Genomic DNA, 15150 nt, shown 5'->3' with positions numbered 1-15150 from the left:
AGTTGGTTGTATACACGGACACTTCCAGTTACAGTCTGGGGCAATGCCTAGTCAGGCAATGTGCAAGAAAAGCACCTTATAATATGTAGTGACTGATGCTGCTAGATGGAAGGAGTATCTGGCCATAGTGTATGCCCTGCATTACCTCCCATAGTATGTATATGATGGATTGTTGTTTGAAAACAGATTGCAATTCCATGGCATGTTTACAGTGCATGAGTGCTGGAAACACAAAGTTTCTGCTCTTGCAATTTGATATAACAAAACTGTTAATTATAGGGAGTGTCCAGCACTTGAGTATGTCATGGCAAGTCCCATGGTTTCTCACACCAGTTTACATAGTAGCCTGTTCTGGTCATCTCAGTGCTGGCTCAATATAGTTGACATACATTTAAAAAAGTGGTTAGCAGGGTGCAGTAGAGTGGCCAACTTGGGAATTTCAATTAGGGGCCAATGGGTTTTTAACTGGGCACCCAGGTCTTATTCTCCCACCACAGGATTGACTTCAAAAGAAATTACCGGTATCCTGAAGTGGGAGAATAGGGGAAATAGTATTTACTCACCACTCATAGGCATGGTCTGTTGTCTGCTTTCTAAAGTTATTCATCCTCTCTTTAAAAAAAAGTTGAATATTGGTAGGTTAAATTTCCCCAAATCCACCTCTAAATTATCCCTAGCTGAAGGCCATTGAAGTTAGTAAATGTGTATAATAAAAAATATCTACCTAGGTACTCATATTACCTTTGTGACATTGGCAAGTCAGGAGTCAGCTCATGCCAAGGCCAAGGGCCTCACTGAACACTGACAAATGCATTGCTGGAAACCAGTCTGGCTCACTGGTGGGTTGATACAGTAAAATAGATATTAGTGTTATAAGAATGTGGTTAGTATTCGCACTTAATGGAAAGCTTGTGGGATGCTGCATATATTAATCCTACTTATAATATCTGTATTCTATGGTATAATGTCATAGGGAGCATTTGCATTGTAAACCTGGGTAATTGTGTAACTCACCAAACAAGAAAAGAAGCATTCATTGGTGTAAAGTGCTGGTCCTGCAGACAAGAGGGCCCTTGAAACGAAATGAACCATTGTTAGACATCATAAGGACAAATAGTCTGTTGATTGCCTTCCCTACAGTGATGCAGCTGTACCGGTACAGCTGTGCTGCTGCAATGCATGTGGTGAAGACATTCTATGCTGACAGGAGAGAGCTCTCCTGTCAGCATGAAAAAACTGCCCCCATAAGCAGCATAAGCTATGTCATCAAGAGAAGCTTTCCTGCTGACATAGTGGGGTCCACACTGGTGCTTAAGTCAGTGTAACTTATGTTGCTCAGAAGTGTGTCTTATTCACACCTCTGAGTGACATAATTTGTATCAACTGTGATAAACTCAGGACAGACAGCTGCAAGGGAGAGGTAGGAATCAGTCCCAGAGGGTTAAAAGGCCCTCCTCCTTATCAACTGGGAGGCAACTACAGGTCAATCAGGTTCAATTGAGAAAGGGTTACCAAGTTTGCAGTTAGAATCAGCTGAGGGGGAGCTACCTGAGGTTAATTAGTATCAGCTGATTCCAACTTAGGGCTGCCTGAGACCTTTTTAAACCCTTCCCTAGGAGGAAGGAGGGAGAGAGAGAGCAGAGCGGAGCCGAGCCCTGCCCTGCCCTGCCCTGCCCTGCCCTGCCCTGCCGCCAGGAGTGTAGGAGCAGCAAGACAGCGAGCCTCATCAGGAGGAGAGGCAGTACTCTCTCCCACAAGGGAGTAAAAGAATATTCTAAATAGGACTGGTGGAGATATGGAGAGCAGACTTCCCCTGTGTCCCAAGGGGGACTGCATTACCCAAGCCTGTCTCACCAGGGCTAAAAGCAGCAGAGGCTGGGGAGACTGAGAAGGTGCCTTGCCACACAACATAAGCTGTAGTGTTTACATTGCCTAGATCTACTTATGCTGCCTGGACTCTGAGGGGTAAAGATTCTCCATGCTGCTTTGCATGGATCAGCCCTAAAGGACACACAATGCTGCTTAGCTTATATTACCTGTTTAAATGTAAGGCTGTAACTCACGTGTGTGTGTGTATGTTTTCTGTTTTAATCTTGTAAATAACTCTCATTTCTTTTCTTAATTTAGGTTTATCCCAGGATTGGCTACACACATTGTCTTTGGTTTGAGATCTGAGTACAAATGACTTGGGGTAAGTGATTGGTCCTTTGGGACTGGGAATTACCTGAATATCATTGTGATTTTTGGTGTAAAGTGACCATCTTTCACATAGTCCTGGGTGGCAAGTTAGACTGGAATGCCCAAGGGGACTGTCTGGTAAGATTGTTATAGTGCTTTAGGAGTTAACACTTATTGCTGGGTTGGTGAAATCTAATTATAGAATGTACAAACAGTTTGGGCTTTCTGCCCTGGTTTTGACAGTCTACCCAAATGCTGGCACTCATGGTCATGACCCACTCCAGACAGCGTGACACCCTCATCACAGTAATGCAAATAGGAAGGAAACAGGCATCTAGTACAGAGGCAAGAGAATGTGACTGAATAATGGAGAGGGAGGAGGTAAGGTGGATGTTTTGCATATCGAAAGATTAAAAAAAACTATAAAAAAGAGAACTTAGGTCAACCTGGAAACAAGACAATCTGAATAACCAGGTAGTAAGCAAAGCTCTGTTACAGGTTAGTAAGGTTGGGGAAGAAGTTATTTTGGAATATGCACTGCAGCCAAACACCTCAGATTTATGATACAAGTCTCACACCAGGGCCTCAAATGTTCCACTTTCACTTGTTTGTTTGATTAATATTTGTTTTATTTTTCTTTCACCTCACAATAAACACACTTAAATTTGTGAACCATATTTTTCATCTGTAATTGATTTCTCAGGATGCTGGTAATCTCCCATCATTAGGGAAGACGTCATGTCCTGGGGCAATGTATCTTGGAAAAAATACATGAAAAACTTCTATGTCAAAAATATGAAGAATTGAATGAATGAGTTTTATAGGAATACTTCTCACAAAGTTATTGCCCATGGAGAGAGCCCTTCCCTGTACTGAAAGTAGCTTTCAGCAATGGAAAAACAAATATGTAGAATTTGAATAATGGCTGCTCACCCAAAGAGCAAGATGTATATACTTTGTAAACAGGCATCAATGAACCTCGGAGACAATGGCTAACCGAGGTGCATAATGTGAGCAGGACGGCTAAATAAAAGAACTGGAGAAAGACAGTGTATTAATCTCCATCTATGATCATTGTGATGGGGATTTGATAATAGGAGTAAGCATCACAGAAAGCTCTAATTAATCTTCCTTGATAGGAAAGGAAATAGAAGGGTGAAGGGTGGTACAATTTTCCTTTGGGTCTTCATTGAGAGATAGCAGAATGCAGCTTCTCCATTTAGGGAATGAAGAGTGAGAGGTTTCCTGCCTTAGGTTTTAAAAACAGAATCTAATATATTCGCTTGCAGTTTGTTAGCTTCCATTTTGTTGCTGAGTGAATTTCTTTTCATCATGAGGATGTTTGATTTTTGTGAATATTCATAAGTATTATTTCAAAGGAATTCCCAGACTTGGCACTGTAATTCAGTAAAAGCCTGTGTGTGTGCAAGCAGTCTTCTGAAAGAAATTATATAAAGACTGTGATGATTCTCAGGTACCCAGGACTGTGAGTCACCTTGTTCCCACTCTTCCTCCAGTGAGAGGGAGACTGGCTTATGCTTAACTGGGTGTCAGTTTCTTGACACCACCAGCCTGTTAGCCACCCAAGCACTCTCCTCTGGGCGGTGCCAGCCCTTACTTTACCTTTTATGTTAACAATAGCTGTACTCTAGTCCCAAAGTCTTTTGAAGCATTTTCCAGTAGTGTCCAGCCCCTTATCCACTGAACTCTCACACAAGTATCAGGTCTGCAGTTCCCACGGGAACAGTGTACACACCATGTATGATTCAACTCAAGACAAGCACCTTGCTTCGTACCCTGGCACTGAGATATATTTATAGTTAAAACATCCAATAATGTAGGATGATGGGATGTCATTTTTGTTCCCCAAATATAGTCCATCAAACCTTTGAAGTGTATCTCAAGTTTAGGTACTGTTTTCCTACTATGTTTCTATACTTGTTAGTTCCTTTCTGAAATTCTTATAATACTTCATATGTATTCAGTTAAGACAGATGATATGAATGAGACAATACTTAATTTACATTTCAACAGAGAGACCAGTGTATAAACATCCCTTCTCTGACAGAAAACTTGTTTAGAGACAAGGTGGGTGAGGTAATATCTTTCACTGAACCAACTTCTGTTTTTGAAAAAGACGAGATTTAGAGCTATACTAATCTCTGCCTTCATACAGACTTTAAAATATATTTTCAGAATATATACATATCTCCTTGCATTGTATCTGTACATAGATTTCACAACTACATTAATTACTAGTGACTCAGGCTTTCATTTAAGGCTGCACATAACATTCTTTGGTGAACCAGAATATACATAATAGAATCAGGATATTCTTGTAATTCCCTTGCCAGTTGGCACTGAGGGGGTCTTCAGTCACAAAAGACGAGATCACAAGGTCCTTGAGTCTGCAGAATCTGCTCTTGTAGTGATCAGAAGAAGTTTGTTGAAATCAAGCTTGTATGAGCTGAATGTCTGAGAGGCTAGTTCTATACAGAATATGGTTTTTGGAAAGGCTGCATGTTCAACATAGGCACATCTAGAATAAAATTTGCCACTTTCCTATGAATTAACATATTAAGGTCACATCCATCATATACCAGTTGGTCCTTTGAACATGCCTTGGCTACATTCATTTAATTTCTTTAACCTCAGCCCTGTGGATGTAAATCTGTTTAGTGGCTAGACCTCCTTTAGCTACTTGTGGATTCTGCAAGGTCTTATCACAGCCGTCTTTGTCCTCTTGCCCTAAGGAAAGCTGCAGCAACATTGACACCAATAGCTACAAAAACATTTACATGTGTGTTACATTTGCTTCTTCAAGTTCAGCTCAGCTCAGCTCAGCTGTCAAGTCAACCAAAAACAGTTCATGCTTTCATCAGGTGAGCACTGGTCTGAAATCTCTTTGAAGGTGGGGCCTCATTCACTGCAGTGACTGGAAGTTGCCCATATAAATACCCCATCTCAAAGATGTTGTTCTGTTTTTCGGACAGGCTTACAGTTGTTGAGAGGAAGTGTGCCACTGTGCCAGGTACCAGAAGTCAGACCAATTTATTGTGAATTTGGAAAATAAAAAATAAAAACCCAACACCAGTGCTTTAGGAGACATTAGCAAAATAGAAAGTACTAAAAGCTGAAATCACATCTGGGATTTATCACTGTGTTTTGATAAACCTTTGGGCTTTGCCAGAACGCTGTCCTTCACTAGGGAGTCAGCAAAATTACAGCACATATGTTCTCACCGGAATCTGTCAGATAGACTTTATACTTTAACATTTTGGACTGATAAATCATCCACATAGACTAGTGAGGAGTTCAGGGAGAGGTGAATATTTCTTGTTAGAAAAGTTAAGCAATAGATCAGGGGTCAGCAACCTTTCAAAGTGGTGTGCCGAGTCTTCATTTATTCACTCTAATTTAAGGTTTCGCGTGCCAGTAATACATTTTAACTTTTTAGAAAGTCTCTTTCTATTAGTCTATATTATAACTAAACTATTGTATATAGAATAAACAAGGTTTTCAAAATGTTCAAGAAGCTTCATTTAAAATTAAATTAAAATGCTGATCTTATGCTGTCAGCCTGCTCAGCTCGCTGCCAGCCGGGGGTTCTGTTCACCTAGGCCGGCAGCGGGCTGAGCAGGGCCTGTGGCTGGGACCCCGGCTGGCAAGGGTCTGGCAGCTGGGACCCCAGATCGGGGGGGGGGGGTCAGGGCAGAGGGCTGCAGGTGTGGGAGGTTTCAGGGGTCAGGGCAGAGGGCTGGGGGGTCTAGGGGGTGCAGGGCAGAAGGCTAGGTGTATTGAGGGGGGTTCAGGGCAGAGGGATGGGGGCTGTGGAGGTGAAGGGCAGAAGGCTGGGTGTGTGTGGGGTGTTCAGGGGCCAGGGCAGAAGGCTGGGGTGCTCGGCTCGTGGGGTTGCTCCAAGCCCCCTGCCCTCAGTGACTCATGGCAGGGTGCTGGAAGGGATATGCCCTGTTCCACTCCCTTCCCCAAGGCCCCATCACTACCTCTTCTCTGCCTCCTCTACAGAGCAGCGAGCATGCTACACTCTTCCCCCACCTTCGCAAGGGCCGTCAGCTGATCGGCACAGGGAAGGAGAGGAGGAGGGGCAGGAGAGCAGCACGCTGGAGGAAGCTTGGCTGCCGCAGGGCCAAGCTTCTGCCTCCTGCCCCTGCAGGGGAGAGCGGTGGGCGGAGGGGGCGGAGTGGGGCTGGAGGCCGAGACGGCAGCAGCGTGCCACTCAAAATCAGCTTGCATGCTGTATTTGGCATGTGTGTCATAGGTTGCTGACCCCTGCAATAGATATAATACTAGGAAATATGTATGTAATTATAATATTTGTAATTATTCATTTGTACAAATCCTAATTAAAACCCCCCAACAACCTCTAAATCTACCATCAAGTCTGTGGGTTCAGTCCTTCTCACAAAAAATTCAATGACAGTCCTGCTGATCTCAATGAAAGCAGGATGAGGTTCTCTGTGTAATTAGAAAACAAAAGATCTAGCAAATCTCATGGCTCTAAGAACCAATATCAGAGTTCCTATACAAAGAAGTTTAATAATACTGACAGATGAATGGGAGAGAAATAAGATTTTCACCCATTTCTCTGTGAAGGTGTTTTGCTGCTATGGAGTAATCTGGGAGATTTAAAATTTATTGGTTTCTTGTTGAGCATGTGCACATCTTTTGGATGATAATCACTGAACATTTACCTCAGTTCAAGGGCTTAGAAGTGGGTCGGATGTAGGTGTTTCTTGACATTCATTCTTGAAGTGATAACTGTTCCATTTTCAAAAAGCTTTCATATAATCATATACTGTCTATCACAGATTGTGTAGTTCCACATTAGACTGTGGGTAAAATGTTCAAAAGTACATGTGACATAAGAGGCTAAGGCCCATTTTCAAAAGTGTAGGCACTTTGGGCTAGATTCACAAAGGCAATTTTGGCATTGCAAAGCCTAACTCCCAGGCACCCTGTCATCAAGTGCAGTGGTTCCCAAACTTATTCCGCCGCTTGTGGAGGGAAAACCCCTGGTGGGCTGGGCTGGTTTGCATACTGTGGCTCCCAGTGGCCACAGTTCACTGCTCTAGGCCAATGGGGGGCTGCTGGAAGCGGCGTAGGCTGAGGGACGTACTGGCCGCCACTTCCAGGAGCTCCCATTGGCCTGAAGCAGCGAACTGTGGCCAGTGGGAGCCACAATTGGCCGAACCTGTGAATGTGGCAGGTAAACAAACCTGCCTGACCTCCCAGGGGCTTTCCCTGTACAAGCAACAGAACAAGGTTGGGAACCACTGACCTAGTGGAATACTCATCCCCAAGTTAGGTGATGAGGCACTGTATGGGGAGAAGTAGGTGCGCAGGAAAAGGATTCTCAGAAGCCAGTAAGCTGAGTGGGGAGCCGCCTAAGCTAGCCCTGAGTGAAATATAGAGAGAAGGGATGAGCCGTAGGGCAGAGATCCTCTAAGTTACTTCAGTTCCTCTCTGACAGGCCAGAGGGAGGTGCCCATCTCCATTTGTGATTCTCAGCTGGAGTTAGATGCCTACACCACGTTAGCCCTTTCTCATGAAAAAAGAGGGTTGCCTACCCCATTATTACCAACAGTATAGTAGTTTGGACACTCATCTGAGATGCAGGAGATCTGTTTTCAAGTTCCTGCTCTGTCTGATATGGAACAGGGATATGAACCCATGTCTCCCATGGAAATACCCTATCAGGCTGTTCGTGTTCTTGGGTGGGTCTCTCTAAGTCTCTCAGAGTTTTTTTCACTTTGTATAGATAATTAAATATTCATTGAGACAGAGAGAAAGCAAGAGATTGACCCTGTCACATGATGGTTGGAGCATTCATTGACGAATGAGGTTCCTGTTCCAATGAATATTTAATTATTTATATAAAGTGGAACAGCTTCAACAGGAGAGACTAAGAGACCTTCCACCCAGAATACTCAATAACCTCATGCTTCGGGCACTTAGCTGGAATATAGGAGACCTCAGTTCAAGTGTCTGTTCTAAATCACACAGAGTGGGGATTTAAACCTGGGTCTCCCACAACTCAGGTGAGTGCCTGAACCACTGGGATATTGGATATTCTAGGGGACACAGCCAGCCCCCAACATTTCTTACTTGTTCATCATTGGCTATCTTTTGTGTGGGTTAGGCATGCTCAGGGCATGCCTACCAGATTGGGCCCTGACAGGGAGATAAGCAAAGGAATGTCTAGTTTGATAATCCAGTTGAGGTTTAGGTGTGAGTGAGGGCTCTGAGCAGTCTATTAGCTGTGGGGCAGCCTCAGGACCTGGCAACTTTGTTCATGGCCACCAGTGGAAAATTAACTGCCTATGGAAGGGTAGGGTTAGGTGGCACCTAAATATAAGACATAGGTGCCTGAAGAGGCAGTTGGGTACCTAAGTCTCTTTTTGAAACTAGTCCTTCAAAACCTAAGTCCTATCGGCTTTTGAAAAATTTCCCAGCTCTGCCTGAGTTGACCTTGTGCAATTTCTCACTACCTTAACTCCAAGATATAAGGACTGATACTTGCCTCCTCTCAGAGTTGGGGTATGAAGATTTGGTCAAAAATAAGAGCTACGAAGTACACAAATTATTACTTCATTACCAGTTTGACTTTGGATTGATCTTGTTATGTCTCTATCTGCTCAATTAAGGAGCTGTCCACTGTCTGATATCCTCATGTGTAGGTAGATACTTATAGACCATGATCAAGTCAGCTCTTAACCTTGTCTTGGATAAGTTAAATTAGTTGAACTTAAGTCAGGCTCTGCAGACTTCAAATCATTCCTGTGACTCTTTTCTAAACCCTTTTCAGGGTTTTCAATTTCAACATATTTTCATCAACCTTTTAAAAATGTGGAACCAGGACTGGGAGCTCATGTTCATTTGATTATCTGTGATGACTCCTAGGTCTTTTTCAGCATCATTGTTTTCCAAGACGTAGTCTCCCCCCCTGTCTGTATGAGCTACAGTCTTTATTCCTAGATGCATGAGTATGCATTGGCTGTATTACAACATGTTTTTTCCAATGAAAGCAGCTTAAAAACCACCCAATAATAATAGTAACTGACCTGTCATTATCAATATTTACTACTTAATTGATCATTGTCTCATCTTCAAACTTACCAGCCATTTTTATGTTTTGTTCCAGATCATTAATATTTCATTGAGCAAAGATATTAAGAAGTATTGGGCCAAGCACAGATCTCTGTGATAGCCCATCGAAAACTCATTTGATGATGATGATTCCCCATTAACATTTATATTTTGAGATCTAACACTTAGCCAGTTTCTAATATGTTCTCCATTGATTCTGAATAATGCCAATCCAAATGTTCAGTGGCTAAGGCTCAGATTTTTAAAGGGATCTAGACACTGCTGCACTCAGCAACACCTAGTTAGGTTGCAACACCTAACTGATTTAGGAGCTTAAATATCATTTTCAAAAGGGAAATAGACACTTAGATCCAGATTTTTAAAAGAATTTAGACATTACTGTGCTCAGTGTTGCAACTCCTGACTGATTTAGAAGCCTGAATTCATTTTCACTTTCTGCCTTGTAGAACTCCAAATAAATTGTGTCAAAGAATGGCTTTTATCATCCAAATTTGTAATCTCATACAAATTATTTCAAATTCATTTGACAAGACCTATTTTCCATAAAACCATGTTAATTGGTATTAATTAATTGTTCTTTAATTCTTTTTTAACTGGATCCCATCATTCACTGGAATTTACCTGGAAGCATGTCACCTGTCACCAGTAAGGCTTTGGATCACAAGTCTTTTCTAAAGTTGGACTTATTGTTGCACATTTAAGATATACCAGATTAGGTTGTTAAATAAGGTACTGTGGTGACAAATATTATGAAATGCCATATATTTACCTGCAACTGTACACATTTAATTACATGTGCAATTTTTCTTCCCTTAAGTCAAAGAGCGTTTGATGAAAGAAAAAAAGGTGCCAGTCTACCATGCTTTCCAAGGGAAGTGAAAAATAGTGAGTGGAAACATAGGCTCTTTGTAACTCCAGGCACTATAATATGAGCTGCCTTGTGTGTCTAGCAATGGGCAAGGCTAAGTGACAGAATACAATGAAATGTTAAATTATCCTATATGGGGTTAGTGAGGACAGAGGATGCATTTTATTTAAAGAAAGTAATATTGTACCTCATGCCAAACTGAGGTAATTTCCTTCCCTTTTCTATACTTCCTAGGTTTCCAGATTTATAATTTTTATGGCATTTCCCAGAGTTCACCTGAAGAAAGCATTATTCAAATAAAATCTAAAGGAAATATTTTTGTTCAGGACCCAGACCCATAAAGAGTAACTACTATATGTTAAAGCTGCATAATTTTACTATTAATTATACACATAAACCAAATAAATAGACCAGTGTTGCTGTGTTGAATAGAAAATTCACACATTGCTGCTTAGTGCAAAGCACTGGGCTTGCTTTCTGTATCACTAGCCTACTTAAGGGATTTCTTACCATGTAAAGTTGTTTGTCTTTTCTTGGAAGCCAAAGTATATTGTGTTAAGTAGGCTATATATACAATCTCATTGACTTGAAGAATTATTATTTTAACAGTGTCTGCTTTAGTCAGCTATTCGTCTTACTTACCTTAGTTATTCACAAAATGAGCTATTTCTTGTTTGGGATAAAGACTCGTTAATTTAATTGAATGTATGCAAAATATGTGATTTCAGTGGTGCCAGGAGAATTACTGGCAACAATATTGACTTAATAGCTGCTTCCAAGATCAAGACACCCCAAACTTATCTTCCTTGTTTTGATTTGGAATATGACCTAAGTATGAACTATTTAAAAGAGATCCTGCAAAGCTCTTGCAGTACTACAGTGTTAATAACCTCTCCCATTATTAGCCTGAACACACAAGCAAAAGAAATAACAAGAACAGGATGACAGGTCTGTTACACTCATAAGATAGCTCTCTGTGTGTGTTTGTGTGCTCCATGAGTGCATGCATATTCTTTGAGCCCAAAACTCCATTTCCTTGTATTTCGTGTAATCATTAGCTCTTCTGCCAAGTGAGTGCTACCATTGTGATGGTGAAAAACATTGCTCTATCTTGCACAGGTATAAATGAGTACCCAAGAAACAAGGGCATAAAGTTACTCCTCAGCATTGTTCTTCTGGTATCCTTTCAGTTTTAATTTCCTGACAAGGAGGGCAGATGGGCAGGAGCAGTGCCAGGGTTTTTGGTGCCCTAGGCGCAGGGCCGGCTCGCCGGTCCCGTGACTCCGGTGAACCTGCCTCAGGCGTCCCTACGGATGCTCCACCGGAGCTGCGGGACCAGCGGACCCTCCGCAGGCACACCTGCGGGAGGTCCACCGGAGCAGCCTGCTGCCCTCCCAAATCCTGGCACCCTAGGCGACTGCTTAGGTCTCCTAAATGGAAGCGCCGGCCCTGCAGATGGGACAGTACAAAGAGCACAAACATATGGTTATGCTTGACCAATCATCAGCTGAATAAACTGAGCATCCCAGGTTAATTTATATTTTGGATCATCTCTCCTAAACATGTAGCTTTTAAGATGGCTGCAATCCTTGTTTTGGAAATAGTGTTAAGGCTTTCTGAGTATTAGAGAGATGTTTTTAAGAGGGTACATTTATAGTGGAGGCGGGAGGGATAGCTCAGTGGTTTCAACATTGGCCTGCTAAACCTAGGGTTGTGAGCTCAATCCTTGAGGGGGCCATTTAGGGATCTGGGGCAAAAATCAGTACTTGGTACTGCTAGTGAACGCAGAGGACTGGACTTGATGACCTTTCAAGGTCCCTTCCAGTTCTATGAGATAAGTATATCTCCATATATCCTTAAAGGATTCTGGAACATGGGAAGGCCATGAAACAATAACACCTTCACTGACCACTAAAAATAAGGACCAGTTTGTGCATGGCCTGTGTACAAGTCAGAGGCCAGAGAAAAAGATGAGAAACAAAATGGGAAATGACTGCCTAGGAAAGAGTACTGCAGAAAGGGATCTGGGGGGTCATAGTGGACCACAGGCTAAGTATGAGTCAACAGTATAACACTGTTGCAAGAAACACATCCCAGAATGATGTTTGGATTAGCAGGAGTGTTGGAAGCAAGACACAAGAAGTAATTCTTCTGCTCTACTCTGCATAGATTAGGCCTCAACTGGAGTGTTGTGTCCAGTTCTAGGTGCCACATTTCAGGAAAGATGTAGACAAATTGGAGAAAGTCCAGAGAAGAGCAACAAAAATGATTAAAGGTCTAGTAAACATGATCTATGAGGGAAGATTGAAATATTGGGTTTCTTTAGTCTGGAAAACAGAAGACTGAGAGGGGATATGATTCCAGTTTTCAAGTATATGAAAGGTTGTTACAAGGAAGAGGGAGAAAAATTGTTGTTCTTAACTTCTGAGGATAGGACAAGAAGCAATGGGCTTAAATTGCAGCAAGGGCGGTTTAGGTTGAACATTAGGAAAAACTTCCTAACTGTCAGAGTGGCTAAGCACTAGAATAAATTGCCCATAGAGGTTGTGGAAACTCCATCATTGGAGATTTTTAAGAGCAGGTTAGACAAATAAGTGTCAGGGATGGTCTAGATAATACTTAGTCCTGCCATGAGTGGAGGGGACTGGAGTAGGTGACCTCTTGAGGTTCCTTCCAGTGCTACATTTCTTTGTTTCTATGAACCATCTCTATTCTGTAAAAACGCTCTTAGGCAAGAATTAATATTTAACAGTAAATTATAGAGCCAGCTGAGCCATCTGCTTCACCACTTACTCAGATCTGCTTATCATCTGGTCTGTAGAAGTGTTTTGACTATTTGTCTATAGCTTAACGTGTAATGACCTGTTCAATAGATTTAAGACTCTTATCCAATAGACTGTCTCCTTTCACAAGACTGTGGTATGAGATTGATTGATACTAGGATCACATGACAATTCAAGTGGGTTTGAAACAACCTGAAGATGCTGCTTATTTCTTCTGTACTGGGTATCTTGATCAGTCTGATCCATGAAAGAGCTCATAATGCACCTAAATCCAGTGGGAACTGCTGCAATTCTCCAATTTTATTTTTCATGCCATTTTATCAGGACTGAATCATTGGGTTTGTTTGAATAAGCTTTACATAGCAATGGTTAAAGACAACTAGCTGAGATGTCTTAGACTGGCCTCTCTCAATCTCACATCCTTTATTCAGAGCAACTTAGAATGAACAGTTAATTTTATCAGCATTATTCTGATCTACTGATACATACGCAGCTCATCTGGGCTTATACCAGTGGCTGACATGGAGGCTGCTGTCTAGATCAAGAGAGCTAATGTTGGGTCTTGTTGTTGTAGAATTCTCTTTGCAATCTGTAATGCTCTCTTTACCAATCCATTCCCGTATGTGTAGGGGTGTGGGGCCTGGAAGTAATATGCTTGAAGTCATTCTATAACTGGAAAGCTTGGAATTTAGAAGTGGCCAACAATGACTCATTGTCACAGATTTTTTTTTTCTGGAATGCTAAATTGATACTTGAACTTTTCTATGATTTGCTTACTGTACATCCACTAAGAAATAGAATTTCAACAAATCTAGAAAAATAGTAAGTGGCAGACATACCACACAGGTATGTTCCTATTCTTCTGATTAATCCAGTGCTGTTCTGTCTGAAGACCTATCATGTAATGTTAGGTATGAAAAGCACTTTGAGTTGCCTTTCTGATCATTCTGCAGGACTTGCTTAGTTCCAGCTTACCTTTCAGGTACTACTCTATGCTGTGCCGTCATACTGGCGTGTGGGGTTGCTGCTGATGTATGAGGCCCTAGTGTCCCTCTGTCATAATATAATTCCCAAGTCTGGACCTTAGCGTCCAAAATATGGGTATTAGCATGAATTCCCCTAAGCTTAATTACCAGCTTAGATTTGATAGGCTGCCACCAATCAGGAATTTTTAGGGGCCTGATACCCTCTGGTCCCCCCAAAACCTTCCCAGTTAAGTACAGACTCAATTCCCTCGAGCCTCAACAAGGGGAAAAGAAAATTAAACAGGTCTTAAAGTAAAGCTTTTAATAAAAAAAAAGAAAGAAAGAAAGAAAAAAGTAAAAGGTTTATCTCTGCACTTTAGATGGTAAACAGTTACAGGGTCTTTCAACTTATAAACAATAGAAACTTTCTCCAGCAGAAACACAATTTAAGCTACTTCCAGCAGATACACATATGCAAATGACAAAGAAAACAAATTAAAAAGCTATGACCGCCTTTTCTACTTACAATTCTGAACAGATAAGAGACTGTAGCAGGGAGATTGACAGAAACCTGGTTACACCTCTAGCCCCATCCAGGACTCAGAGAGAACAAAGCCAAACCCACAAAGCAAAGGCTTCCCTCCACGAGATTTGAAAGTATCTTGTCTCCTGATTGGTCCTCTGGTCAGGTGTTTTCAGGTCACTGTTTGTTAACCCTTTACAGGTGAAAGAGACATTAACCCGTAGCTATCTGTTTATGACACCCTCATATGTCCATTTTAATGTCATTTTGTAAGAGGACTACAGTACAATTGCCATAGGTAAAAATATCTTAGAATAATTCTCCCTTCATTATAGAGGCATCATAGAAGTTCCGTAGTTAAGTTGCATTAAGGTTCTCTTTAAGCAGGGACTGAGGGCTTCTCTACCTTGCCCTGCAGTTCAGACTGCCCCATAGTCCTTTTCAAACAGGATTATGTTAATGTTAACTAGGAGCCTTTTTGTCTGTGCCTGCAGCGTTCACACAGGGGAATTAAAGTGCAGCAAGATGCTATTCACACCCCCATAATTCGAAGTGCAGGACAGTGTAGACATAGCCTAAATTTCTCGATTAGATTTCTCCTATTTATACCATTGCTTTGTGATTAGTAAATGAATTTTCTGAGTATATTCAAATAAATCTGTTAATTGGTTTTTAAATGGGCCCTTCAGGAATTTTTCCCCTCCT

At 41.7% G+C, this 15150-nt stretch overlaps 1 long non-coding RNA gene across 4 annotated transcripts in view; it reads left to right on the top strand.

Moving 5' to 3' along the window:
• Nucleotides 1-15150, top strand: part of LOC127051930 (uncharacterized) — a 190275-nt gene that overhangs the window by 57814 nt on the left and 117311 nt on the right. For all 4 annotated transcript variants that reach the window (XR_007774645.1, XR_007774644.1, XR_007774643.1 and 1 more), the window contains exon 2: nt 2128-2191. This is a non-coding gene — a long non-coding RNA (uncharacterized LOC127051930). The remainder of the gene's footprint in view (nt 1-2127; nt 2192-15150) is intronic.

Source organism: Gopherus flavomarginatus, chromosome 5 (assembly GCF_025201925.1).
Source record: "Gopherus flavomarginatus isolate rGopFla2 chromosome 5, rGopFla2.mat.asm, whole genome shotgun sequence".
NCBI lineage: Eukaryota > Metazoa > Chordata > Testudines > Testudinidae > Gopherus > Gopherus flavomarginatus.
This window is presented reverse-complemented; position numbering and strand designations above follow the sequence as displayed.